The sequence below is a fragment of the Nicotiana sylvestris genome, chromosome 8 (genome assembly GCF_000393655.2).
Source record: "Nicotiana sylvestris chromosome 8, ASM39365v2, whole genome shotgun sequence".
Taxonomy (NCBI): domain Eukaryota; kingdom Viridiplantae; phylum Streptophyta; class Magnoliopsida; order Solanales; family Solanaceae; genus Nicotiana; species Nicotiana sylvestris.
The window spans coordinates 61,374,296-61,401,710 of NC_091064.1; the positions used below are offsets into that span (position 1 = coordinate 61,374,296).

A 27,415-nucleotide genomic window follows, 5' to 3' on the forward strand; every position below is an offset into this window, starting at 1 on the left:
GACTGAGATGTGGCTGGTGCACGTGGGATTAACCCTACCTGGGCTATGGTACTGAACATGCTCAGGAACTGTGTGATGGTCTCATAAAGTGTTGGGGTGGCAATAGGCGCCTCAGGTGTCTGACCCTAGACTGGAGCTACTGGTGGCTCCCCTATGGCAGCTCGGGCAGGTTCTCTAGCTGCACCTTGTGCCCGTCCTCAGCCTCTACCCCATCCCCGGACTCTCATGGCTCTACTAGATGGCGCGGTTTTTTGATCGTCGTATCCTACGGTGTGTGTCCTCGCCATCTGTGAAAGAAGAGTAAGTCAGAGATTTAGTTTTCAAAATCATTTACTTTGCATGACAAGGAATCAAATAAGTGAAGTTTTCCTAACAGTTTCGTAGCCTCTCGAAGATAAGTATAGACGTCTCCGTACCGATCCGCAAAACTCTGCTAAACCTGCTTATGACTCGTAACACTTATGACCCTAGAGCTCTGATACCAACTTGTCATGACCCCAAATTCCCTTGGAAGGATGTCGCGATGGCACCTAGTCTCTACGACTAAGTAAGCTAAGTAAGTCTAACAAATAATAACAACTGAACAGATATATATATATATATATATAATGACAAGTTAGTGAAAGCGACTCAATAATAGATAAAAACGTCTGAAAATAGAATCTCACAAGTACACACCCCAAAATTGGTGGAACTAAGTCATAAACTCTACATAATGCAACTAGAGTACCACTACATCACTATACGAAAGGAAATACAATAGTAATGGAAATAAGGGAAGGTGACTCTGAGGCCTGTAGATGCTGAGCAGGCATACCTTGAAGTCTCCGGTAAAGCAGCTAGCAGGAAATCTCTATCTAACGGCACGAGCAGACGTACCTAGATCTGCACAAAAAGATATGCAGAAGCATAGTATGTGTACACCACAATAGTACCTAGTAAGTATCAAGCCTAACCTTATTAGGGTAATGACGAGGACAGGTCAAGATACATACTAGGATATGAAATAGATAGTATAAAAATGTAATACAAATAAGTAACGGAAGTGAAGAATAACTGATACGGAACAGGACAATAGCAAGAGCTAGTACCGGAAGTTAACAATAGAAACAACATAAAAGAAGCAAATAAAGTGCTACAATGATCATATACAAACTACAACTGCTAGTATAATAATGAATGAAGCAACAAGAAATATTCCTTCCACAACACTTTGCAACATGAAACAAATAGCAAGAAACACAACGAAATACCGCCTCGCGTACAATGAAATCAAACTAAGGTACCACCTCGTATAATCAAGAATAACAACCGAGGTATCACCTCATATTCACCTTTCTCAATTCCAATAACAATCCTTCCTTATACCACCACGTGGTCCTTACATTTTAGAATTGGTTTTGCAAATAGCTTTCCCGAAATAGCTGCATGCGATTTAGCCCACCTTATGACGTCATGTGTCTTCATGTGGTTCCCTTACAAGCAATCTCGCACATAAGTCCCACCTTATACCACCGCATGCACATCAACTCAAACCTTATATCGCCGCATGCGCATCAATATCATATTACAATAACAACTCCACCACAAATGTTCACATTTCACAACTTACCAACAACAACAATATATATGTTTCCACAACAATAACCCATGACTCCACCACGACGTATACAAGAATACCAGCAATAATAATGGATGAACAATTCTCAAAAAGATAGATGTTTCAATAATAACTAACATTGCCTCAACGTATTAACGACTTTCACAACTTCAATACTAAATAACTTAACAATGAGGAAATAATGTATGACACGATTATAGAAAACACTAGCTCACAATACAGGAAATAATCTTCAACAATGAACCTCAAATAATGGAAGTCAACAAATAAAAGGGAAACATGAATAATTAATTAAACAATGATAACTAATAAGGAAGAGATAACATGTAACAATAAAAGGGGCAACAAGTTCAACTAAAGCATGGGAGTAATTTAGCAAGTAGGATGTAGAAAAAGTACTAAACAACCTAAGGCATTTAAGGATAATCTAACACAAATAAGGATGATATGACTATGAGAATTTAGAACACAATATGGCATTTCAATTAAAGCATGAAAATAGTCTAAGTAGCCTAAATGAGTCAAATACTATGTACAACTCGTGTATCCACTCGTCACCTTGCGTACACGGATTTTACTTAGCATAATTGAATCAAACAATACCAATCCCAAGGGATAGTACCCCCACACAAAGTTAGGCAAGACACTTATCTCAACTATGCTAATTCAACACTCGGAAATAGCTTCTCCCTTAAAATTAGCTTCCACAAGGCTCAAATCCAACAAAAATCGACTCAATATCATCAAATAATGCTAGGGAGTTCAATTGCAATAGATAAAGTTAAGATTTTTATATTTTTCCCAAAAAGTTAACACAAGTCAACTCGGGGCCTGCCCGGTCAAAACCTGAGTCCAATGGTAGATTTTGCCTAATCATGACCCCACGAGTTCATATATATGATTAGTTTCAAAATTCGAGTCCAAATCGTCTCTTAAAACTCAATTTCGTATTTTTCAAAAACATAACAATGTTTCACAATTTCTACGTTGATTCACATGATTTTGATGTTAGAATCGAAGATATGTTGATAGAATATGATTAGAAATGGATTAGAATCACTTACCCAAGGTTTGTACGTGAAAATCCCCTCTCCAAATCACCTCCTACCAAGTCTAGGGTTCAAAATGTGAGAATGAACTCAAAAATCCCGCCCTCGGCAATTTGTCCAACCGCAGATGTTTGCGAACCCTGCAAATGCGAAGATTCACTTGAAAATACGAAGTCCTTCCATCTTTGTTATCATCGCAATTGCGATGAATAGTTTGCAATTACGAACAATGGACCTTATAACTACGGATTCTAGCCTATCTTATGCTCTCTCTTGCTTAGGTTTTGGATCATAAATGTGTAAAAGTATTCCCGAAAACTAACTTACTGTTCTTGTTTGAAGGGTTTGGTCAAAATAAAGCAATAAAGTCATAACCAGCTCATAAAGGAGTTAAACCTACACAAGTTCAAAGCTGAGCTAAAAGCGTTGACAACGATGAAATAGTGTGGCCACGGAAGGTTCACCGCTGAGGCGGCCACAATTACGTTGCCAGCGAAAGTGAGATCCAGATGAGGTACTTTTGGGTACAACAGATAAGGTTGACCACGGTGAAATAGAGTGGCAGTGGAATACTTGACGCGGTCGCGGTCCAAATTCCGCTAAGAGCGAAATTGAGAATCAAAGCACTGGAAATTTGAGCTCAAATGAAGAGCGCGGTCCGCGAACATATTATGTGGCTGAGGTTGAATACAATGTTGAGGCGGTTGCTTTTACGCTCCCAGCAAAATCAGGTCCAGTCCCAGTCCAAAAGAGAAGAACCGCGGTCCGCGCTTGCTTTTGCACGGCCGCAAAAGTTCAAGCGCTGAGGCGCCTATTATTACGCTATCAGCGGAACCTCTGTAGGGGCATTTTTTTCCATTAATTTTAGTGGTTTATAAATAGATCATTTTTAGATTTTTAGGGTATCTTTTGTTTTGAGGAGATCGTGAACAACCGTATTTTACTACTTAGAGTAATTTTAGAGCAACTTTATCTATTAATCTTAGATTTTCTTCTTGTAATTAACTTTTATATATTATATTTCATCCCCATCTTTGATTTCTACTTGGATTATGAGTAGCTAAACCCATTAGCTAGGGTTGTGACCCAACCCTCGTGTGGGTATTTAATGGGTCTTCTATTTTAGGGCTTAATTATTTATGGGTTAGTGATATTTAGCTTGTTTCATGATTTAATTGTAGAATTGGTGGTTGCAAACACTGATTCATTCCTTTATGACTTAGACACTTCTTGAAAAAGAGGGACTAAGTCTAGGAAATTCAGGCTAACAAAGAATTGGGGTGTATTCAAGAGATTTGATAGCTCCAGTTAAAGGGTTAAACCTAGGGATAGTAATACCCGACTTGAGCCAATTTTACTTGTATCGTTTAAATACCCAATTGGGCTTGAGAAAGCCAATTAGGGCAAAGTCACTCAAACTACCGAGAGGTATAGAGTGAGTAACTTTGTGTAAAGGTTATATCACGACCCCAATTATAACAAGCTTGTCCTAAATTTTAGATCCCATTAGATACTCGCCTAGGTATAAGTCACTTCTCTAGTGTTTTTTATCACTTGAGAAAACATTACAAAAACATTGTACTTAGTTTATTTTCAGTAATCAATAGCATAAAAATTAGAATATAAACAACTAAAACCATGGTTAGAAGTGCAATTAAAAGCAAAGCGCATAGCTAGATTAGATAGAAACCCAATTCCAAACCAATATTAACTCTTTGTGGAAATTGATCCCGGCCCCTCGGGTAAAAGCTGCATCGATCACTCCTTGTCATTGTCTAGTTGTGTAGGGTTAGAGCCGAGCACGTTTTAGCGTTGTTGTCGGGGAGTTAAACGATTTTGGATATCTATCTGACTAGTTGTGTGTTTTGTTTTTCTTTCCTTCTATTTTACTAACTTGTATGAGTTAATCGATTCAGGTACAAAATGGAAAACACTGATCGTAACGGGTTATCCCCGGGGAGGAGGTAGATGATAATGGTGAATATGAGGTGCCTCTAGTACCTCAAGCTCAAAGAAGAGGCCACCAGGCCTCCACGAGTAGCTCCTCGGGTGCTTCCAAATAAAGGGGACGCAAGTGCAATTTTCCCACCTCAGATCCGGGCAGGCGATTTCCAGATTACAAATGTCATGTTGACCTTATTGGAGCAACGATGGTACTTCACAGGCACTCCCCATCAGAATGCATATAAACATCTAAAGGGTTTTGTGGATACTTGCTGGGGTATCAAACAAACAAATGTGTCGGAAGATGCATGGGGACTGAGATTGTTCCCTTTAACCTAGAGGGAAAGCTTTGGACTGGCTCGAAAGAGTTCCCAACCATTCCATCACTACTTGGGATGAGTAGGTCGACAAGTTTATAGCCAAGTTTTTCTCACCGGGACATATGACTGCATTAAGGGATGAGATCTTAGCATTTAAACAGGAACCAAATGAACCCCTTCATGAGATCTGGGATAGATATAGAACTATGGCCAAGGAATGCCCCAACAATGATATGACTGAAGCAATGATCTAACAGACATTCTACCGGGGTATACACACGACCAATCAATGTGTGGTAAACCAGCTAGCAGGGAGTAATTTTTTGAACCTGTCTTATGCTGAGGCCTGTGAGATTCTTGATGAGATGGCTGATACTTCCTCAGCCTGGCAGAGTCGGGCAAATGTTCCTCAGGGGGCCCTCATGTGATAAATCTTCACAAGGAACTTCAAAACCACGGACAAACCATAGCTGAGTTGACATAAACCATGAACCAGTTTGCCAAAGCACAACTTCAGTAGATTCAGGGACCAAAGCAAATGAACGTAGTGGAAGGCGTTAATCTATTAGTAAACAAGAGGAGACAACATGGGCAACAAATGCAAGGCAATCGAGGTCAATATGAACAAGATAGCAGTGGGTACAACCAGGATGATGGATATTGTGAGCAAAGTAAAGAGGTTTTGTATACCAACAACTACCAAGGACAACGAGGTAATGCTCCAAATAACAATAGAGATTGCAAGGGAATAATCAGAATTGGGGCAACCAAGGCTAAGGAAATTGGAACAATAACAACAACAACTCCAACAATTGGGGGAACAACAACCAGAATTGGGTTCACAATAGCAATTGGGGTGGCAAAAACAACCAAGGAGGTTAGAATAATGGTAATCAAGGTAATCGGGGGCGGGGTTTTCAAAGGCCTCCAATGTTTCAACAACCAAACGATCCACCTCCATTTCCATCCCAAGGTCCTAGCTCGTCCAACAATGAGATGGGGCGGATTGAGTCAATGTTTGAGCAAATGATGAAGTAGAATGCCGACTCCGATGCACAATTGGTGTCCCATAATACCTCTATCCATAATCTAGAGGTCCAACTTGGTCAGATTTCGCAAGCTTTAAACACTCTCCCTGAGGGGTCACTACCTAGTGACATAGTAGCAACCCCGAAGGGTGGGAACAATACCAGCCATGCAATGGTAGAGGTGGTGAAGCAAGTACCTCCAAGCAAAATGAAGTTGTGAGTGATTATGTTGAAGTGCAAAATGAAGATGATCCTATAGTTGTTGAGCAAGTGAGTGAAGAGAAGTTGGATGGTGAGGTGAGAATTGATATTCATGACAATGAGGAGGAGAGTAAAAATGACGTGAGCCCGTCTAGGGAACACATGATAGACATTCCGGAAATGACAATGCCTAAAGCCAAGGATCCCTTTTCTAGGCCTCCCTTACCTTACCCTCAAAGATTTGCAAAGCAGAAGAATGAAAATCAGTTCAAGAAGTTTATTGAGATGAGGAAAAGTTTGTCGATCAATGTGCCCTTGGTGTAAGCTCTTGAGTAAATGATAGGATATGCCAAGTTTATGAAAGACTTGGTAACTAAAAAGAGATCTATGGATTGTGAGACCATCAAAATGACTCATCAAATGAGTGCCATTGTGCACTCAATGGCTCCAAAGCTTGAAGATCCCGGCGCATTTACCATTCCATGTACCATCGGGAGTGCGGATTTTGCAAAGGCCTTATGTGATTTGGGTGCAAGTATAAATTTGATGCCTTACTCTGTATTCAATACTTTGGGTATTGGTCAATAGAGGGCTACTTCAATGAGATTGCAAATGGCCGATAAAACAATAAAGAGGCCACTTGGTATTATTGATGATGTTCTTGTCCGGGTGGACAAGTTTATTTTGCCTACTGATTTTGTGATTCTGGATTGCGAAGTCGACTATGAGGTGCCGATAATATTGGGAAGGCCTTTCCTCGCAACAGGGAAGACATTGGTTGATGTGGAAGCAGGAGAGCTTACCTTCCGGGTGGGTGACAAAAATGTTGTCTTCCATGTGTGCAAATCAATGAGGAAGCCGAATAGTACTGAGGTTTATTCTTTTGTAGACCTGGTGACGGAGGTGATAGTTGATGACACGAGTGCCATGATCAATATGGAGGATCCTTTGGAAGCTGTTTTGTTGAATCATGATGTGACCGAGGATGAAAGCTTGGTAGAATATGTCAATGCCTTGCAAGGAATGGGTTCTTACTCCTATGAACCCCATAAACATTCCTTGGATCTTGAGAATAGAGAGACTCCACCAACAAAGCCCTCAATCGAGGAACCTCCCGTATTGGAGTTGAAGCCTTTGCCTCTACACCTAAGGTATGAATTCTTGGGCCCGTGTTCAACTTTACATGTTATTCTTTCTTCTTGCCTTACTAACGTGCAAGTAGATGCCACCCTTGAGGTGCTTCAAAGAAGGAAGAGGGCAATTTGATAGACTCTAGCTGATATTCGGGGGATAAGCCTCGCCTTTTGCATGCACAAGATTATACTTGAGGATGATGCTAAACCCTCTATAGAACATCAAAGGAGGTTGAACGAGGCTATGCAAGAGGTTGTCAAGAAGGAGGTTATCAAGTGGCTAGATGCAGGGGTTGTGTACCCCATCTTAGATAGTTCATGGACTTCACCAGTATAATGTACGTTGAAAAAGGGGTTATGCCTGTGGTCACAAATGAGTAGAATGAGTTGATCCCCACTAGGACTATCACCGGATTGAGGGTATACATAGACTAACGAAAGCTAAAACAAAGTGACCCGCAAAGATCATTTTCCATTGTCCTTTCTTGACCAAATGCTGGATAGACGTTCCTACTATTGCTTTTTGGATGGGTACTCAGGCTACAACCAGATTATGATTGCACCAGAGAACTAGGAGAAAACCACCTTCACATGTCCGTATGGCACCTTTGCATTTTTTAGAAAGCCATTTGGTTTGTGTAATGCACCGGCTACCTTTCAGCAATGTATGATGGATATATTTACTGACATGGTGGAGGACTTCTTGGAAGTGTTCATGGTTGATTTCAGTGTTGTGGGTGACTTTTTTGAAGAATGTTTGGGTAATCTTGACAAAGTGCTGGCTCAATGTGAGGAGACAAATCTAGTGCTTAATTAGAAAAAATGCCACTTATAGTCGAGGAGGGCATTGTCCTCGGCCATAATATCTCAAAGAATGGTATCGAAGTGGACAAAGCGAAGATTGAAGTGATTTCAAAACTCCCTCCTCCTACTTCCGTCAAAGGAGTGAGGAGCTTTCTTGGGCATGCGTGGTTCTACCGAAGGTTCATCAAGGACTTCTCCAAGGTGGTGAATCCCTTGTGCAAATTGTTGGAAAAGGATGCAACATTTGTGTTTATTGAAGAGTGCATGAATGCTTTTGAGCTTCTCAAGTATAGATTGACTACCACTCCCATCATCACCGCACCCAATTGGAGCTTGCCAGTTGAGCTTATGTGTGATGCTAGTGATATTGTCGTTGGAGCGGTCTTGGGGAAAAGGGTGAACACGATGTTTCATCCGGTGTACTATGCAAGCAAAACTATGAATGATGCCTAGGTTAATTATACTGTGACAGAGAAAGAGTTACTAGCAATTGTGTTTGCAATGGAGAAGTTTAGGCCTTATCTCATGGGTGCCAAAGTGATTGTTCACACTAATCACACGACACTCCATTACTTGATGACCAAAAGGACTCTAAAGTGCGATTTATGAGATGGGTTTTGTTGCTTCAAGAATTTGACTTAGAGATTGTTGATCAGAAAGGAAGTGAAAATCAAGTGGCGTACCACTTGTCCCGCTTGGAGGAGGAGGGAGACCCAAGGATGGTCTCGAAATTAATGATACATTCCCAGATGAACAACTCCTCTCAGTTTTTTGAATAGTATGACTTGGTTCGCCGATGTGGCCACTTTTCTTGTGATCGGCATTGTTCCGAGTGAGCTTTCTTCTAACCAAAGGAAGAAGCTTAAAAGGGAAAGCTTGGACTATTACTGGGACGAGCCTTATCTCTTCAAGATTTGTAATTATGGTGTGATCCAAAGATGTGTTTCAGAAGAGGAGCAAATGAGTATTCTTAATGCTTGCCATTCCTCGCCCTACGGTGGTCATCATGGTGGGGCAAGAACTGCTTCAAAGGTTCTTAGCTGTGGTTTTTATTGGCCTACTCTATATAAAGATGTTGGTGAGCTTGTCAAGAGATGTGATAGTGTCAAAGAGCTGGTGGAATCTCCAAGAAGGATGAAATGCCTCTCACCACTATTCTTGAGGTTGACATTTTTAATGTGTGGGGCATAGACTTCATAGGGCCTTTTGTGAGTTCGTGTGGCAACACTTACATTCTGGTGGCTGTTGATTATTTTTCCAAGTGGGTTGAGGCTGTGGCTTTTCCCAACAACGAAGCCAGGAGTGTGGTGGAATTTCTCAAGAAAAATATCTTTACACGGTTTGGCACTCCTCGGGCGATCATCAGTGATGGGGGTTCTCATTTCTGCAAGAAGGCATTTGACACTTTGCTTGCAAAATATGGTGTCAATCACAAGGTATCAATCCATTATCATCCTCAGGCTAGTGGACAAGTTGAGGTCTCCAACAGGGAGATAAAGAGCATATTATCAAAGACTGTCAATGCAAATAGAACTGATTGGTCAAGAAAACTGGACGATGCTTTGTGGGCTTACAAGACTGCATATAAGACTCCAATTGGTATGTCCCCGTACTGGTTAGTGTTTGGGAAAGCGTGCCATCTTTCGGTTGAATTAAAGCACAAGGTCATGTGGGCGCTGAAGAGGTTAAATCTTGAGAGGGATGTTGCAGTAAATCTCCGGGTAGAGCAACTCAATGAACTTGATGAGTTTAGGTTTCATACCTATTCCAGCTCGTCTTTGTATAAGGACAAGATGAAGTACTTATATGAAAAATATGCACGGAGCAAGGAATTCAAACACTACCTGGGAAAATTTGATGACAGACACGTGGTGGCCTTGATCAATTTCAATGATGATGATAACATGCGTCGTACAACGACGTTAAATCAAGCGCTTCTTGGGAGACAACCCATGTGTTTTTCTTCTTTTTGATTTTCTTCTTAGTGTATGATTTGTTTTGGTCTAACTATTTGTGAGATGTGTGTAGTAATGTTTGATGTAGTGCAGGAGAATACTGGAAATATTTGGCTAAGTCTATAATTGGACCGCTGACAGCGCTCAAAATTCCGCAGTCAGCAGAAGCTTTTTCGAGGGGGCGCTATTTGGTAGTGGACGCGGGCTTGAAAAGGCCAAAATGTGAACTCTTTGAAGTTTGAACTACATCCGCGGTGCTTTTTCGCGATTAGAGAACCCTTTCCTTGGCCGCGGGCACTTTAACGCTCTCAGCGGTAAGGATGATTCTGCAACTCTTCAGAATAGTAAAATCACGGAACGAGGTAGAATTTTGCGGCCGTTCCAGGTAAGATCTGTGGGGCCTAGTGCTTTTTAGTATAAATAGACTGTCATTAGGCCTTTTATCATTTTTGAACTTTGCACCCTCAAAAGAAAATTTTCACTGTTCATCTCCTCTCATCCGATCCTAATCTGCACAACTCTAGTCAGAACTAATTTCAACGCACATCCAACTACTAGTATGCTCAAATCGACATTGTTTTTCAATTTGTACTTATCTTTTCTTTTAGTGTTAACTTCTTCCTCTTATCTTTTAGTTTCAACTAGGGTTAAGTAGTTGCTAATTAGTTGTTGCTAAAATGCATGATGATACTTGTTGGGCATGCCTAGTAGATATTGGTAATGTTCATAATATTTGTTAATGGCTAAAAAAGTTAAAACCCTAGGTAGCCCATTTAATTTTTGATTTCTACGACCGCGGATGTAATTCCGCGGTCAGCGTTCATGTGAAGCTTGAGTTAAAAAATGATCTACTTTCTGCGGTCAGTGGTGGAAATTTTGCTGACTACAGCCTACTTTACGCGGCCGCGATTCCTTTTTTGCGGACAGCGGAATTTAAGTTCAGAGAAGTGTCAAATTGGGTCCTCAACCGCATTTGTTTTTCCGCGGACAATGTTTCAACTTTCACGGTCGTGCCCAAAATTCCACTCTCAGCGTTACCTCAGATTCAGAGGCTGGGTAGTCCGATCCCCAGTCCTCCGTGGCCGCAGCCCTTTTTTCGCTGTCAGCGGTACCCATTCCGCGGCCGCCCTCCTTTTTTCGTTGTTAGCGGACCTCTACTTGTGCAACACTGTCAACTTTTCTTCTGTTTTTCTTTGATGGTTCTTTTAACACCAATACTACTGATCTTTCACTGATTCTCTCTGCAGACAATGGTATGATCTAGATGTGTCGGTGATGCACAAAAAGAGAGGGTTGAATCCTCCCAAGGCAGGGGAAGAGGAGGCCAAGGAAGGACCAAATTACCCTTAGCGGTCCAGAAATAAATAGGGAAGTTGAGGAAAATAATCAAAGTTGCGGACAGAGCCGCATCCCATTCAGAGGGTAGTGATTATGTCCTTTCCCGAGAAGCTTCGGAAGGGAGTCCAATGCCAACGCATATTCCCACAGACTTCAAGGGAAGATTCCAGTTGAGAGACGAACCTACACCCCCAGCTTCACCTACTTCTCCTACTTCTTATGAGTCGTCTGATGGCTCAGAGGAAAGTAGTGAGTCTTCAGCATCAGCCTCTTCTACAGCTTCTCCACCTAGGCAGGACCCAATTGATGTAGATGCTGAGATCTCTGATGACGGGAGGGGTGGTGACACCAAAACATGTGGGTTGGAAAGAACGAGGAACCCGGTGGTATGGCTACAAAGTTTTTTTTAGTGAGAAAGCCTACCACAAATTTCGGGAATGGTGGCCTCAGAGGTCACTCACACATGAGAGGCATTTCATAAAAAAGGATCTTCTACCCCACAACCCGAATGTGAAGAGGCAATTTGATGAAAGAGTGGGGTAGAAATTCTTCACAAGCAAGCTGCCGGAGGCCAATGAGCATTTAGTAAAAGTGTTCTATGCCAACGTAGCGCATATTAAAAGGGGCAGCTTTGTGACCAAGGTGCGGAACCGGAAGATTAAATTTAATGGCAAGACGCTGAATGGCTACGCTACGTTTAATGATGAGGTATATTTGGAGAAGGTGGCCATGGATGAGTTGTCCTGCCCATGGCTGGAATCAGTGATTGCTCTCCCGGGGACTACTCCAGCTTGGCTGATACCTGGGGTCTGAATCTATAGGAACAAATTGAGCTTTGAGGCATAGGGTTGGGAGACGTTCGTGTGTAGCCGGTTAGACCCCACTACTCACGACAGTGATATGTTGGTCTCCCAGGCTATTATAGTGGGGGCCATCATGGCAGGGTACTAGATCAATGTCGAGAACATTATGTCCAGGGTGATCACCAGAGTGATAAACAAGAATGAGAGCTCATACCCTTTCCCGAACATCCTCACCATATACCTGAAGGATCAGGAATTTGAGGGAAGGGACTTTGATACGAAGGAGAAATAAAAGAGATCATTCTCTTGGTACAGCCTTCAGGGTTCCGACAACTCCAAGCCCAATGGAAAAGCCTCCACTTCCACTGGCCACTCTGAAGAGCCAAGAGTGGTGGCCACTGGTTCCGAGCCTCCTACTGCCATGCCAGAGCCTCCTTCCAGACCATCTACTTCCATGCCTACTTCGGTGCCTTCTTCATCAGCTTACCCACTCATTGCACTGAGGGTTAACCAGACTATATCCAGCATCAACAACTGGATGAAGGCAGCGACATCAAAGCTGTCTGTCATATCCAGTACAGTGGCAGCTCAGTCAGCTGCGATATAGCCTCAGGTGCCAGCTTTCGTAGAGGAATCACTAAAAGAGCTTCTGGACAACTAGAAGAATCTCCTGGACAACCAGAACCTGATTATGAGCACTTTGGAGGAACGGGGAAAGGCAATCACGAACCTGAGCAAGCAAACAAAGAAAATGAAGAAAACTCAGGCTTCCAAGTAGTCGGTAAAGCTGCTGAGGAAGGAGGTGGACAAGATTAGATTAGCTGGTGACATCCCATAGGAGCTACTATTGGAGGACCTAGTTCCAGTAGCTCAGGCAGCACAGGCACCGGAGCATGAGGCTGATAGAGAGCATATGAGGAGAGGGGCGATTCCAAGCCGGATGACGTAGAGATTGAGCTGGAGGACCCCGAGGGAGGTGACCCAGTGACCCAGCCACATGACCCAGCCTATGACCTCATGCAGACGGAGGAATCATAGGGAGTTTTCTTTACTTTGTAACCCCTCTTTGATCTTATTTTTGCTTTTAGTATTGAGAACAATACTAGTTCTTATTTGGGGGTGGTCCTATTTTGATTGATACTGAAATATAATTATGATAAGTTATTTTTCATTATTGTTATTTTTTACTTTTGGTATGTATATAACTTTATCATTCCATGTATATATTCATTCCCCTCTTATGTATATTTGTCTCAATCCCCTATTGTAAATATTTAGTTTACTTATGTATTTTACTTTATAACTTCTTTTGCAATTTTCCTTAATAGCATAGTTTCTTATTTCATTTAATGGCTTATTTTTCAATTTGTAGCTTCTTACTTTTACAAGTTTTCGTGATCAATATGCCTTTGGTTTTCTTAATGCCACGACTCATTCCAAAGGTGTAATTTGTGTGAACCGGATGGCTCTTCCCGATGATGGATGGCATGACAACCTTCTTAAGGGTTTGAGTCCATTTTATTTATATTTTTGTGTAAGTAGTAGTAATGAATAAAAGTGTCTCAGGCAAAGCTTCACTTGGGCATAACACATTTACCTTTGACCATATGGTTAGGAACAAGTTGATTTGAAAAGAATGGTGCTAGGTTTGACCTTTAGATCTTGTGTTGACTAAACAATCATTGAGTAGTTTTTAGGAGCCATTTGTGTTGTTCAATCTTAGCTAAGGTTGTTGTAGGCCCCCGACTCTATTCTCTTTAGCAATCCAATAGCTTGTGAGGTGAGATATTGATTTGCAAGTCTAAGTCCCATGCCAATAAGTCTAGAACATGCCCTGAATGTTTTTCTAGGCAAAATTTTAAGTGAAGCTCGCCTTGAGAAATGATTATAGGCTCTCCTTAATTACAAATTGAAAACTTGAAAGCATCCATAGCCCACCAAATATGATATCCCTAGTCAACCCCGTTGAGCCATAGCCCTTTTCAATAACCATGATACAAGACTTTATCCGTTCTAAAATGACCCTCTCTTGGCACCCGATCTTTTCTTAGCACAACTGGCAAAAGCATAAGTTTGGTGGGAGAGACGAGGAATACAAAAGTGATAAAAGGTACAAAATGAAGAAAAAGGAAGGCAAAAGAAAAAGAAAGAAAAGCCAAAAAGAAAGTGAACAAAAAAGTAGAGATTCAATAAAAGTAATGATGAAAGGCTTGAAATGATTAGAAGGGAGAAAGATGATTGTCATGAACAAGAAAGAGTGACAGTATGTCTCTCTAGTCACCTAAGGAATAAGAAAATGACTCAAAGAGTCAAGAAAGTGTGAGCCGAAATGAGAAAATGAAGTTCTTAAGGAAAAGATGAAACCTACGTAGACCGATATATCCTTACCTTGAACCAAAAGCCTTCATTACATTCCCATAAACGCCCTATATGATTTCGTGTTGAGTGAGCTTACATTAGTGGTGATTCACATGAGGGGAAAGCTTATGGTACTTAGAGTTGAACTTGTGACCTTCCTTTAAGAGAGATGAGTGCATTTTTCCACAATCCTTGTTCTGAGTGCTATAATCTAAAGTGAGATTTGTATGGAGAGCAGAGGAGAAAGAGTTTGGGTTCCACAGAGACCTACGTAGTAGAGCGAGCTTCCTTGATGAGTTAAGTCAACTCTTGAAGCTCTTGTGTTGCTCTAGAGCCATTGTACTAAAAAGGTTGTGTGTTGTTGAAAATACATTTGTGTTGAGGGTAATTGTTAGTCACAATTGATGCTTGCTGAAGTCACCTTAGAATAGCTGAAATTCTTCTTTCTTATACCTTGTGGAGGTAGGAATTACTTTGTTTGCTTGAGGACAAGCAAAAGCTTATGTTTGGGGGAGTTGATAACTACGGATTCTAGCCTATCTTATGCTCTCTTTTGCTTAGGTTTTGGATCAAAAATGTGTAAAAGTATACTCGAAAACTAACTTATTGTACTTGTTTGCAGAGTTTGGTCAAAATAAAGTAAGAAAGTCATAACCATCTAATAAATGAGTTAAACCTGTACAAGTTCAAAGCTGAGCTAAAAGCGCTGACAAAAATGAAATAGTGCGGCCACGGAAGGTTCACCGCTGAGGCAGCCACAATTATGCTGCTAACAGAAGTGAGATTCAGAGGAGGTACTTTTGGGTAAAACAGATACCACTGACCGCGGTGAAATAGAGCGGCAGCGGAATACTTGACACGGCCGCGGTCCAAATTCCACTGAGAGCGAAATTGAGAATCAGAGGACTGGAAATTTGAGCTCAAATGAAGAGCGTGGTCCGCGAACATATTACGCGGCCACAGTTGAAGACAACGCTGCAGAGGTTACTTTTACGCTTCCAGCGAAATCAGGTCCAGTCCCAGTCCAAAAGAGAAAAACCACGGTCCGCGCTTGCTTTTGCACAGCCGCAAAAGTTAAAGAGCTGAGGTGCCCATTACTACGCTGTCAGCGGAACCTTCGTAGAGGCATTTTTGTCCAGTAATTTCAACTGTGTATAAATAGATCTTTTTCACATTTTTAGGGTGTCTTTTGTTTTTGAGGAGCTCGTGAACAGTTGTATTTTACTACTTAGAGTAATTTTAGATTAACTTTAGCTATTAATCTTATATTTTCTTCTTATAATTAACTTTTATGGCTTATATTTTATCTCCATCTTTAATTTCTACTTCGATTATGAGTAGCTAAACTCATTAGCTAGGGTTATGACCCAACCCTAGTGTGGGTATTTAATGGGTCTTCTATTTAGGGTTTAATTATTTATGGGTTAGTGATATTTTGCTTGTTTCATGCTTTAATTGTAGAATTGGTGGTTGCAAACACTGATTCATGCTTTTATGACTTAGACTCTTCTTGAGAAAGAGGGACTAAGTCTAGGAAATTCAGGCTAACAAGAAATTGGGGTGGATTCAAGAGATTTGATAGCCCCAATTAAAGGGTTAAACCTAGAGATAGTAATACCCGACTTGAGCCAATTTTACTTGTATTGTTTGAACACCCAAATGGGTTTGAGAAAACCAATTAGGGAAAAGTCACTCAAACTATCTAGAGGTATAGAGTGAGTAATTTTGTGTAAAGGTTATATCACGACCCCAATTATAACAAGCTTTGTCCTAAATTTTAGATCCCATTAGATACTCGCATAGGTGTAAGTCACTTCCCTAGTGCTTTTTATCACTTGAGAAAACTTTACAAAAACATTGTACTTAGTTTATTTTTAGTAATCAATAGCATAAAAATTAGAATAGAAACAACTCAAACCATGGTTAGAAGGGCAATTAAAAGCAACGCACATAGCTAGATTACACATAAACCTAATTTCAAACCAATATTAACTCTCTGTAAAAATCGATCCCGACGCCTCAGGTAAAAGATGCATCGACCACTCCTTGCCATTATCTAGTGGTGTAAGGTTGGAGCCGATCAGGACCCTCTGCAAATGCGAATAAGATCTCCCCAGATAAACTTCGCAAATGCAAACCCAGCAGACTTGGCCTACCTTTGCAAATGCAAACTCAGACCTCGCAAATGCGAGATCTGAGGCTTGTGTAAAAAAACCAGCAACTTTGATTTCCAACAACATTCCGCTAAGCATCCGAAACTCACCCGAGCCCTCGGGGCTCCAAACCAAACATCCACAACAATCTAAAAATATCAAACAAACTTGTTTGCACGATCAAAACACAAAATAACATCTAACACTATGAATTGAACTCTAAAACGCATGATTTTCAAGAACTTCTAAAATTTCAACTAAGTGTCTGAATCCTATCAAATCAACTCCGAACGATGCCAATTTTTACAGACAAGTTTTAAATGTCATAACGGACCTATTCCAAGTTCCAAAATTAAATTCCAAGGTCAATAGCTAAAAGTCAACCTACGGTCAAATTTTCCAACTTAAAATTACCAAATTTAGGCAAATCAACCTACAGACTTTCAAAATTAATTCTAGGCATATGCCCAAGTCCGAAATCACGATACGAAACTATCGAAGTCATAAAAATACAGTTCCGGGATCGTTTTCATAAAGGTCAAAGTTTGGTCAATATTTTCAAATTTAAACTTCTAAGTCTAGAATCAAGGGTCAAAATTAACCCGAAAGCTTTTCGGAACGAAACTAATCAACCCCGCAAGTCATAAAGTCATAAACACATAAGTGTAAAGCAATAAAAGGGATAACAAGTTGTCATTTGTCGTTACATAGCCAAAAGTCAACCTACGATCAAACTTCTAAACCTCAAAATGCAAATTTTCGGCAAAACCACACAAATCAACCTACAGATTTCGAATTCAATTCCGGGCATACACCCAAGTTTAAAATTACGATACGAAGCTATCAGAGCCATCAAAACACCGTTCCAAGGCCGTTTTCACAAAAATCAACCATTGGTCAACATAATCAACTTAGGCTTATAAGCCAAGAGCCAAAAGGTCCAATTCAACCCGAAATCTTCCCAGAATGTAACTAATCGACCCCCTATAAGTCATAAAACTATAAACACACATGTGTGAAGCATGAAAAAAAAATGAGGCTCAAATACACAAAACAATCGGTCCCCAAAGGCCAGGACAAAACTAAGACAAATTGATATTCAATTTCAGCTTACTATTTTGACATAGTTGAAAAATCGGTTCTTACAATCTGTCATTGGAGTGAGACAGCCACTTTCGAGCAAAGTCCACTTAAGCCTTTTGCTTGGAAGAAATATAAAGTACTCCGATCAAACTAAGCAGACATATAAAGAAGTGGGCAAAGACTAAAAGGAGACCACAAAAGCAAGAATAATAAACAAAGAAAATATATAAAGACATAAACAGCATACGGAAAAGTAAGCGTGAGGAAATGGGGATCTAAGAAAGCTTAATGCAAGACTAGGTCCTCTCTTTTGCCCAAACAAAGCGCCATTTACTTTCCAAAGGAATAGGAAGAAGTAAGTTAAGTTGATCCCCACTAGAGATTTCAACTTAAGATCCTTTAATTAGATGGCATGATATTTTTCTTCCTTCACTATTAAGAGGAAAGAGTTTAAATTTTTATAAAGAGACAGTAAAAAGAAATAATTTTTGTAATAACATGTCACTTAAAAAAATTATAATAACTGTTTAAATTAAGTGAATTAGTAAAATAAAAAATAAAGCAGACAACTAAATATAACAAGTTAAATTACATTGATAATATGAAGATCTAGACCTAGGGGTTCAATTGCACCCATTACTTTTGATACGATACACAAATACAAAAAGAATAAAATCTCACCAAATATTAGATTTCGAAATCACAACTTAGAAGTATAATAAGTTTGATGTTAAGAAGTTTAAAGATCAAACCCATCAAATTAAAATATTAGATCTACTCTGCTATCACCGTATAATAATAGTTTTTTTTTAATTCAAGTAAGATGTTTGAAATTTCACCCGGTGGACTAAATAAGAGGTGCAATTTTAGGGCTGGTCCAGCCAGCACCATGCCATACCCCTATAATAACCTCCCTATCTGCATTCTTTAGATTGCTTCTTCCAAATTGTTAAGACTTTTGATATATTTGATGAGGACACATGGAATATGAAATAGGCCTGGAAACTCGTTCCTACAATATTATCAACTCGTTCTACAATAATTTTATCAATCTCAGCAAAGAAAGGAAAAAAGAAGTTGTAAAATGAACGTTAAATTGGAAATTAAAAACTATCAATAATATATGATAATTGACATAATATTCAAAAGCAAGAAGTTTTCTTAATTAGCCTATCAAGCTCATTTATTTACTATTAACTATTGGAGCTTCTCCAAGCATAAAGGGATGGTTTTGGTCGACATCAAATTTATTCTAGTCCGTCTTTTCAACCAATCCCATCAGTTGTGTCGACTGATTATGAACGTTCACTTTAATGTAATAATGTATCTTTAGCAGATGATGTAGTATTTTATGTGAATTTTTCATATAAGAACAAGGAAATAAAATATCTAAAGGACTAAGTTACAAAAATTAGGAGAGAAAACTCAACTAATTCGTGCCTTTACACTTCTAATACTAAGATAAAAGAGTTTAACTTCTATACCTTAGAAGTGTAAAAGAGCTTCACACTATCAAATTACCTAGTTAGAGTGGAACTATATTGTGATGTCCCAAAGGGTCATCTTTTGTTTTAGAATTCGATTTCGTATTTCGAGGCCTTGAAAATCTCATTTTCTTTCTTTTCGATTTGTGTGCGCAGTCCGGACGTGCTTCCTGAAAGCCTTATATGAAAATTTGAGAAAAATATTGAGTTTTGCCTTTAAAATTGATTTAAGTTGACTTCGGTCAACATTTTGAGTAAACAGACCCGGACCCGTGATCGGACGGTCCGTAGTGAAATATAGAACTTGGGCGTATGCCCGAAATTGAATTTTGAGGTCCCTAGCCCGAGAAATAAATTTTTAAAGAAAATTATTTAACTGAAAATATAATAGTATATCGAAATTTGATAATGTGTGAACTTGTTAGTATCGGGCCCTAGTTTGGTTCTGGAGCCCAATACAGGTCCGTTTTAATATTTAAACCTTATCTGTGAAATTTGGTGAAAAACGGAGGTGATTTGACGTGATTCGGGCCTTTGGTTGAGAAAATAGGAAGTTTGAAACTATCTTGAAAATTTCATGTGTTTTGGTGTTGAATTCATAGTTCTAGGTGTTATTTTTGCAATTTGATCGCAGAAGCAAGTTTGTATAATATGTTAAGACTTGTGTGCATGGTTGGTTTGGAACCCCAAGGGCTCGGGTGAGTTTTGGATAGGCTACGGAGTGATTTTGAACTTGGAAAAATAGCTGGTATGCTTCAGTTGTGTTGCAGGCCTTAGACCTCGCAAATGCGATGACAGGGTTCGCATTTGCGATCACTGTCAAGGTCGCATTTGCGAGGCTTCCATCGCAAATGCGAAGGAAGCTGGGCCAGTTCATGTTCGCAATTGCGAACAACCCTTCACAAATGCGAAGTAGTCAGGGGGAGGGGGATCATCGCAAATGCGACCAAGGGTTCGCATTTGCGACAGTAGTAGAGATGCGGCAGGTTCACATTTGCGATGCCTGTCTCGTATTTGCGAAACTCCTGTCGTAAATGCGACATCTCCAAGTGTGCAAAAAGTGACTTAGACGGGATTTTCAATTCATTTCTCAAATTTTCAAACCCTAATATTTAAGAGGCGATTTTCTAAATAGTAGTTCTTCCCCAAATCATAGGTAAATAATTTCTAACTCATTTCTTCCAATCTATTTCATCTTTTTACCATATTTCATCACAAAATCTACGGATTTTCATGGGAAATTGGGTGTTTTTGGGTGAAATTTGGGAATTTTGAAATTTGGGAATTTAGACCTCAAATTAAGGTCGGATTCCAAAACCAATTGCATATCCGGGCTCGGGGGTGAATGGGTAATCGGGTTTTTGTCCGAACTTCGAGTTTCGACCAAGCGAGCCCGGAGTCGGTTTTTGACTTTTTGGGACAAATGTAGGGAAACCTATAATTAAGCGTTGGAATTGAGTTCTTTAGCATTTATTGATGTTATTAAGTAAATTATGACTAGATACAAGCGGATTGGAGGTGGAATCGAGAGGTAAAGCGGTAATTGAGGCTTGATTTTGGCCGTGGAATTGAGGTAAATGTTGTGTCTAACCTTAGCTTGAGGGATTAGGTGTTGTTGCCTTATTTGCTACATGTTTAGTTGTTTGAGCAAGACGTATAGGTGAGGTGACAAGTATCTATACGTTGTTGTTGGGTCATAGCATGCAAGTGAGTCCTATACTTGTGATCGTTGTGTCTCTTATTATGTATTGTTCATGCTTAAATTGGTTATTCTTCATGATTGAACAAGTCTTATTATGTTTTCCTGGTATTGGATAATTGTTGAGTATTGACTCAAGTGGAGACATATATTGTGAAGTTAACTGTTGAAACGAGATTGGTTATTGTTGATTCCCTTGCCGGGATGTTATTGTTTCTATTGTTCGGGTGAGAAAGTGTGTAAAACACGAAGGGTGATGTCATGCATGATATTATGAGTGAGTGTTAATGCACGAAGGGTGATGTCGTGCCATATTTTGTGAGTGTTGATGCACTAAGGGTGATGTCGTGCCATATTTTGTGAGTGTTAATGCACGAAGGGTGATGCCGTGCCATGATTATGAGAGAGTTAATGCACGAAGGGTGATGTCGTACTATTTCTGTTGTTTCTTATGGTGAGGACGAGAGTCAAAGCATGAAGGGTGATGTCGTGCACATGTTACTATGTTATCATTTTTGTTGGTTCATAGCATGCTATTTATTTTGCTTCTTTACAGAATTACTTTCAAAATTTGATATTCTCTCAGCATGTTTCCCCTTCCCATTATATTGTGTTAAATTTCTGTTGTTATTATTTTCTCGTATATAATTTAACTGCACGGGTTTATATATTATTGTCGTGTCCTAGCCTCGTCACTACTTTGCCGAGGTTAGGCTCGACACTTACTAGTACATGGGGTCGGTTGTACTAATATTGTACTTTGTACCTTTTGTGCGGATTTCAGTGCCGGACCTCGTGAGTAGAGTTTGGGTTGCTACCTTCAGTCTACAGGAGACCAAGGTAGATCTACCGGCGTTCGCAGACTCTGCAGTCCCCTTCCCTCTATTTTAGTTCCTGTTTTCTTTCATTCCGAAAAACATATGTATTTTTCTTTAAACCAGTATTTTTAGAAATTCTTAAAGGTTTGTGGATTGTGGCACCAGATTATTGGGGTAGTCGTGTTTTAGAGTTTTGAGCTGTGATAAAAATTTCTGCACTTATATTTGTTTAGCTTTAATTATTAATATGTTAGAACCGTAATTGTTGGCTTGCCTAGCATTCAAGAGTTAGGCGCCATCACGACCCCAACGATGGGAAATTCGGGTCGTGACATATATATATATATATATATATATATATATATATATATATATATATGCAATTATGGATGGAACTCCTCTCCATTTCTCATTTTCTTTATTTTTCCAAGTAATACCGGTAAGCCTAGGAGGAATACACTATTATCTATCAACTGACAACCCTAATCCTTGATCTCTACGTCTTTCTATCGTGGGTCATATCCTCGGTAAGAAGGAGAAATGACATGTCATGCCTAACTACCTCTCCCCAATACTTCTTAGGCCTACCCTTCCCTTCGTCAATCCCGCAATAGATAACCGCTCACACCTGTTGACTGGAGCATCTATGTCTCTCCTCTTCACATGCCCGAACCATCTCAGCCTCGATTCCCTCAACTTGTCCTCCGTAGATGCCACTTCTACCTTGTCCTTAATAACTTCATTCTTGATCCTGTCCTTCCTTGTATGACCATACATCCATCTCAATATCCTTATATTAGCTACATTCATCTTTTAGACATGGGACTTCTTGATGGGCCAGCACTCAGCTGCATACAGCATAGCCGGTCTAACCACCATTCTGTATAACTTGCCCTTATGTCCAGGTGGCATACTCTTATCACACAAAACCTCTGAGGCGAGCCTCCGCCTCATCCACCCCGCTCCAATACAATAGGTAACATCCTCGTCAGTCTCCATGTTGCCTTAAATAATCGACCCAAGATACTTGAAACTATCTATTTTGGGGATGACTTGAGTATCAATCTTCACTTCCACTCCTTATTCATGCATCCCATCACTGAATGTGCACTCCAAGTACTCAGTTTTTGACCTGCTAAACTTAAAACCCTTCGACGCTAGCGTCTGTCTCCAAACTTACAACCTAGCGTTAACTCTATCATGCATCTCATCAATTAGGACTATTTCATTAGTGATTAGCATACACCATGGCACATCCCCTTGTATATGTCACGTTGTCACCTCTAATGCTACAGCAAACAAAAACAGTCTAAGAGCCGATTCCTGATGCAAGCCTATCTCCACTGGAATATGATCCGAGTCTCCTCCTGTAGTCCTTGCCCGAGTCTTTGCTCCCTCGTGCATGTCCTTAATCACCGTAATGTACGCCACATGGATATCGCTAGCCTCCATACATCTCGATAGGACTTCTTTCGGTACTTTATCATAGGCCTTCTCAAGGTCTATGAATACCATATGCAAATTTTTCTTCCTTTTCCTATGCTGCTCCACCAATCTCCTCACAAGGTGAATGACTTCTGTAGTAGATCTTCCCGACATAAATCCGAACTAGATATTGAAAATAGTAACATTATGTCACACCCTCCTCTCCACCATCCTCTCCCAAATTTTCATAGTATGACTCAGCATCTTGATACCACTATAGTTATAGCAGTCATGAATATCAACTTTGTTCTTGTACAACGGGATCATCAAACTCCACTGCCACTCCTCGGGCATCTTTTTCCCCCTGAAAATGACATTAAATAACCCAGTAAGCCATACCAGGCCTGCCCGCCACACTTCCTTTCGAAATTCTACTAGAATCTCATCAAGTCTAGTTGCTTTACCCCTGCTCATCTTCCACATTGCCCCCTCAACCTCATCGTTCCTAATACGCATGTAAAACCCAAAATCCCTCTTACTCCCCGAGTTTTCCAACTCTCCTAGCACGATGTTCCTATCCCATTCCTCGTTCAGGAGTCTATGAAAGTGCTCCTTCCATCTACATTTAATACACGCCTCTTCCATTATAACCCTAATATCTTCTTCTTTGAGGCAGCACACTTGATCCAAGTCCCTAGCCTTCTTCTCTCTAATCTTAGCTAACCTGCACAGCTTCCTGTCGCCTCCTTTGCCCCCAAGATCCTCATATAGTCACTCAAAAGCTGCAGTCTTAGCTGCCGTGACTGCCAATTTTTCCCCTTTCCTTTCCATCTTATAACGCTCCCTACGCGTCCTCTACTCCTCATCACTCGTGCTCCCTACTTGCTTCAGATATGCCGCTTTCTTAGCTTTTACTTTTACTTGGACCTTCTTATTCCACTACAAGTCCCCTTTGTGGCCTCCCGAATAACCCTTCGATACCCCTAATAGGTCTCTATGTCATGCCTCAAAATGAAGTGAGGCTCACCAAGTCTGCTGGGAGGAGGGTGTACCACTATCGCTGATCAACACAATTTGCTATAGAACCACCTGTATCCATTAAATATGCAACACCACCGACAAAAGGGATACTAGTACCATCGAATAGTACTAGAATATATGACTAAATACCCTTTCAAAAGAATGAACAGTAATGCAAGTACGGACAATCATAATATCACTTAAAGCCTCAAACAATTTCCAAATATCAACTTAGGGATATAAAAAGTTTTCAATTAAATTTCCATGTTTTAAGTTGGGAAATCTTTAGTACCGATATATCACTATTCACCATTTCAATTATAATTTCCAACATGGTCACCACCGCATGTGCGGCATGGCATCCGATTATGATCCGATCGTCTAGGCCATCTCATGTGAGACATTAACCACAATCACAATTTCAATTACCATTTCCAATATATTCACTACCATGTGTGTGGCATGGTGCCCCGATCACGACTCGATCGGCTAGGCCGTCTCTTGTGAGACATCATCCTTTTCTATGAATCATTCCATTTCATACTTCTTGTACATCTCTTCATTTTATTGGCACCAGTGGTCACAGTTGTATTATTTCTCTTGGCACGTTGGTCATGTTTTATATTTCACATTTCATATTTCATATTTCGTATTTCGTGCTTCATATTTCATGCACACCTTTTCACTTTCAATCATCATCATGGACTTTCCAACAACAAAGAATTTCTATTCAAGACATTTAAGCACACACATGAGCAAATAAGAGTCTTAGGCGCATTAAGATTTCTTACACAATGGCCATTAGCTTTCAATTGAAACACAATTTGAAGTCATGACATTTAGATATGCAACACATATTTTGGACACATCCTCAAATAGCAATACAACATAATAAGAGCATTTGAATACATGTTGAACACATACGTCCTTTGACACAAAGCTTATCCGGAATAATAAATTCATAACAAGCAACTTGAGACTTAGAAGGACATTGTGGGGTTCAATTCTAAGAGAAGAGTTTAGCCAACATACCTTACTTGAGCTTCCTTAAACTCTAAAATGTCCCAAAAATCTTAGCAGCTTCAATCTATTCTAGAAATATAACAAATTCAACCAAAAAATAGGAAGATGATTATGGTTCCAGCTCATTTGAGCATTTTATCGAACAATAAGTGTGCATTAAGGTTTCAAGGTCCTTTTATGGAGGATTCCATCATTCTACAATCCATTCTCTACCATTTTTATCTCAACAATCTTCCTACACCCCTTGATAACATATACATGCAAAATAAACAACTCCCATACCCCAAGAATTATCTTACTAATTACCCATTTCTAGCTAAATTTCAAAATTAAGGCCTGGGGTGTAGAATCTTACCAATTGGTTGAAGACCTTGTGAGTTACTCTAGAGAAATCTATAAGGTTGGGGCAAAGATTGATGACAGTGGTTTAGAATTCCTCTTCTCACTCTAGACCACCTTCCTCTCTCTAAAAAATGTGAGGTTTATCCTTCTAAAATGACCCCTAATAGTATTTTATGAGGAGGGGGTCGGGTTATAAAAACCCAAAAATGAAGCTCAGGAACGGAATCTGCGATTGCATATGCGATCGCATAATGCTTCTGTGGTCCACAAAATGGGTCGCAAAAATGGCCTATAAAACTGAGCACCACTGGCTGGGTGTACAGCTATTCTGCGGTCTACATATCGATTCTGCGATCGCTAAATCTCCTCCTGGAATTCCTCACGTCGATTTTGTGATACAAATTGTGGCCCCTGCAAAGTAATTCTGTTGCCGCATAATGGTTCAAAATTTTTGCTCAAGTTTTTTCTTTACTCTGCTGCCATTCTGCGGCCACGTAGTGGGCCGAAAAAATATCTTTTTCTGCCAACATTTTTTTTAACTCCCTAGTGCACTGTTCAACCCAAAACGTTTGTACCACGGCGAGGAAGATTCTCTACAATCACCAAACACATTAGCCTATCTCGGTGCCATGAAACCTCGGGTTTTAGGTGAAATTTTATGGGGCCTTACACTCTAACAGCTTCCCTAATGCAGTTCGCTATCGTGGACACATACTACTCGCGTCCCCATTACTTGTCTAGGCCCTCATGGCCAACAACGTTTCCTCCAACTACTTCGCCTTTCCTTAGTCAAGGCTCCCCACTTAATCATCGGCTGACCGTACACCGCTCTCTTCTTCCTTACTCTCTTGCCAAGTCCATTACCAGGAGTCTACGTTGCATCGACAGACACTCACTCGGGATAATCTTGCAATCAGTACAAAGGCCCTTATCACTCCTTTGAAGGAGAAGGTAATCAGTCTGAGTCCTGACAATCTTACTCCAGAAAGTGACCAATTGTTCCTCCCTCTTTTGGAAACATGAATTAGTTAACACCAGGTCAAGCGCTTTAGCAAAATCCAACAAAGAGGTACCGCCCTCATTCCTAACTCCGAAACCGAACCCGCCATGCAACTCATCATAACCCCTAGTAGTCACCTCAATATGGCCACTAAAATCACCTCCAATGATGAGCTTCTCATAGTGTAGAATGTCACACATAACCTCATCCAAATCATCCCAGAAACACCTTTTGACCTCCTCACCCAGGCCCACCTGAGGTGCGTAAGCACTAATCACGTTAAAAGTGACCCCACCAACCACTAGCCCAATAGTCATTAGCCTATCATTCACCCTCCTAACATCCACCACCATCCCCCTAAGATCCCTATCAACTAAAATACCTACCCCTTTCTTGCTCGCTCCTCCTTCTGAGTATCATAGCTTAAACCCGTTAACATCTCGTGCCCTCGTACCCTTCCATCTAGTCTCCTGAACATATGATATATTAATCTTCCTTTTATAAAGAATCTTCCCTAACTCTATAGACTTACATGTCAGTGTCCCTATGTTACACGACCCCACTCTCAGCCTATTAGATCCCTTTCCACCCTTGTTCTCCGCCCCCTTGGCCCATCCGAGGACATGACCCTACTCCACCATCATTCCGACTAGCCACCCTACCAATACAGAAACTAAGGACTATAATTTAAGATTAAAACTACTACAAATGCAGACAAGTTGAAAAGCTTCAATGTAGACTGAAAAATTTTCTTAATCACACAAGAGATACAGTGACTCATCTAATGGCAAAGAAAGATAAACACACAACAAAG

General features: G+C 40.3%; 1 long non-coding RNA gene across 1 annotated transcript in view; it reads right to left on the reverse strand.

The window, feature by feature from the left end:
• Window positions 1-620: 620 nt before the first annotated feature.
• The window catches only part of LOC138876449 (uncharacterized), a 30,226-nt gene continuing 3,431 nt past the window's right edge, over window positions 621-27,415 (reverse strand). Inside the window, exon 2 of the long non-coding RNA XR_011401715.1 lies at window positions 621-885. This is a non-coding gene — a long non-coding RNA (uncharacterized lncRNA). The remainder of the gene's footprint in view (window positions 886-27,415) is intronic.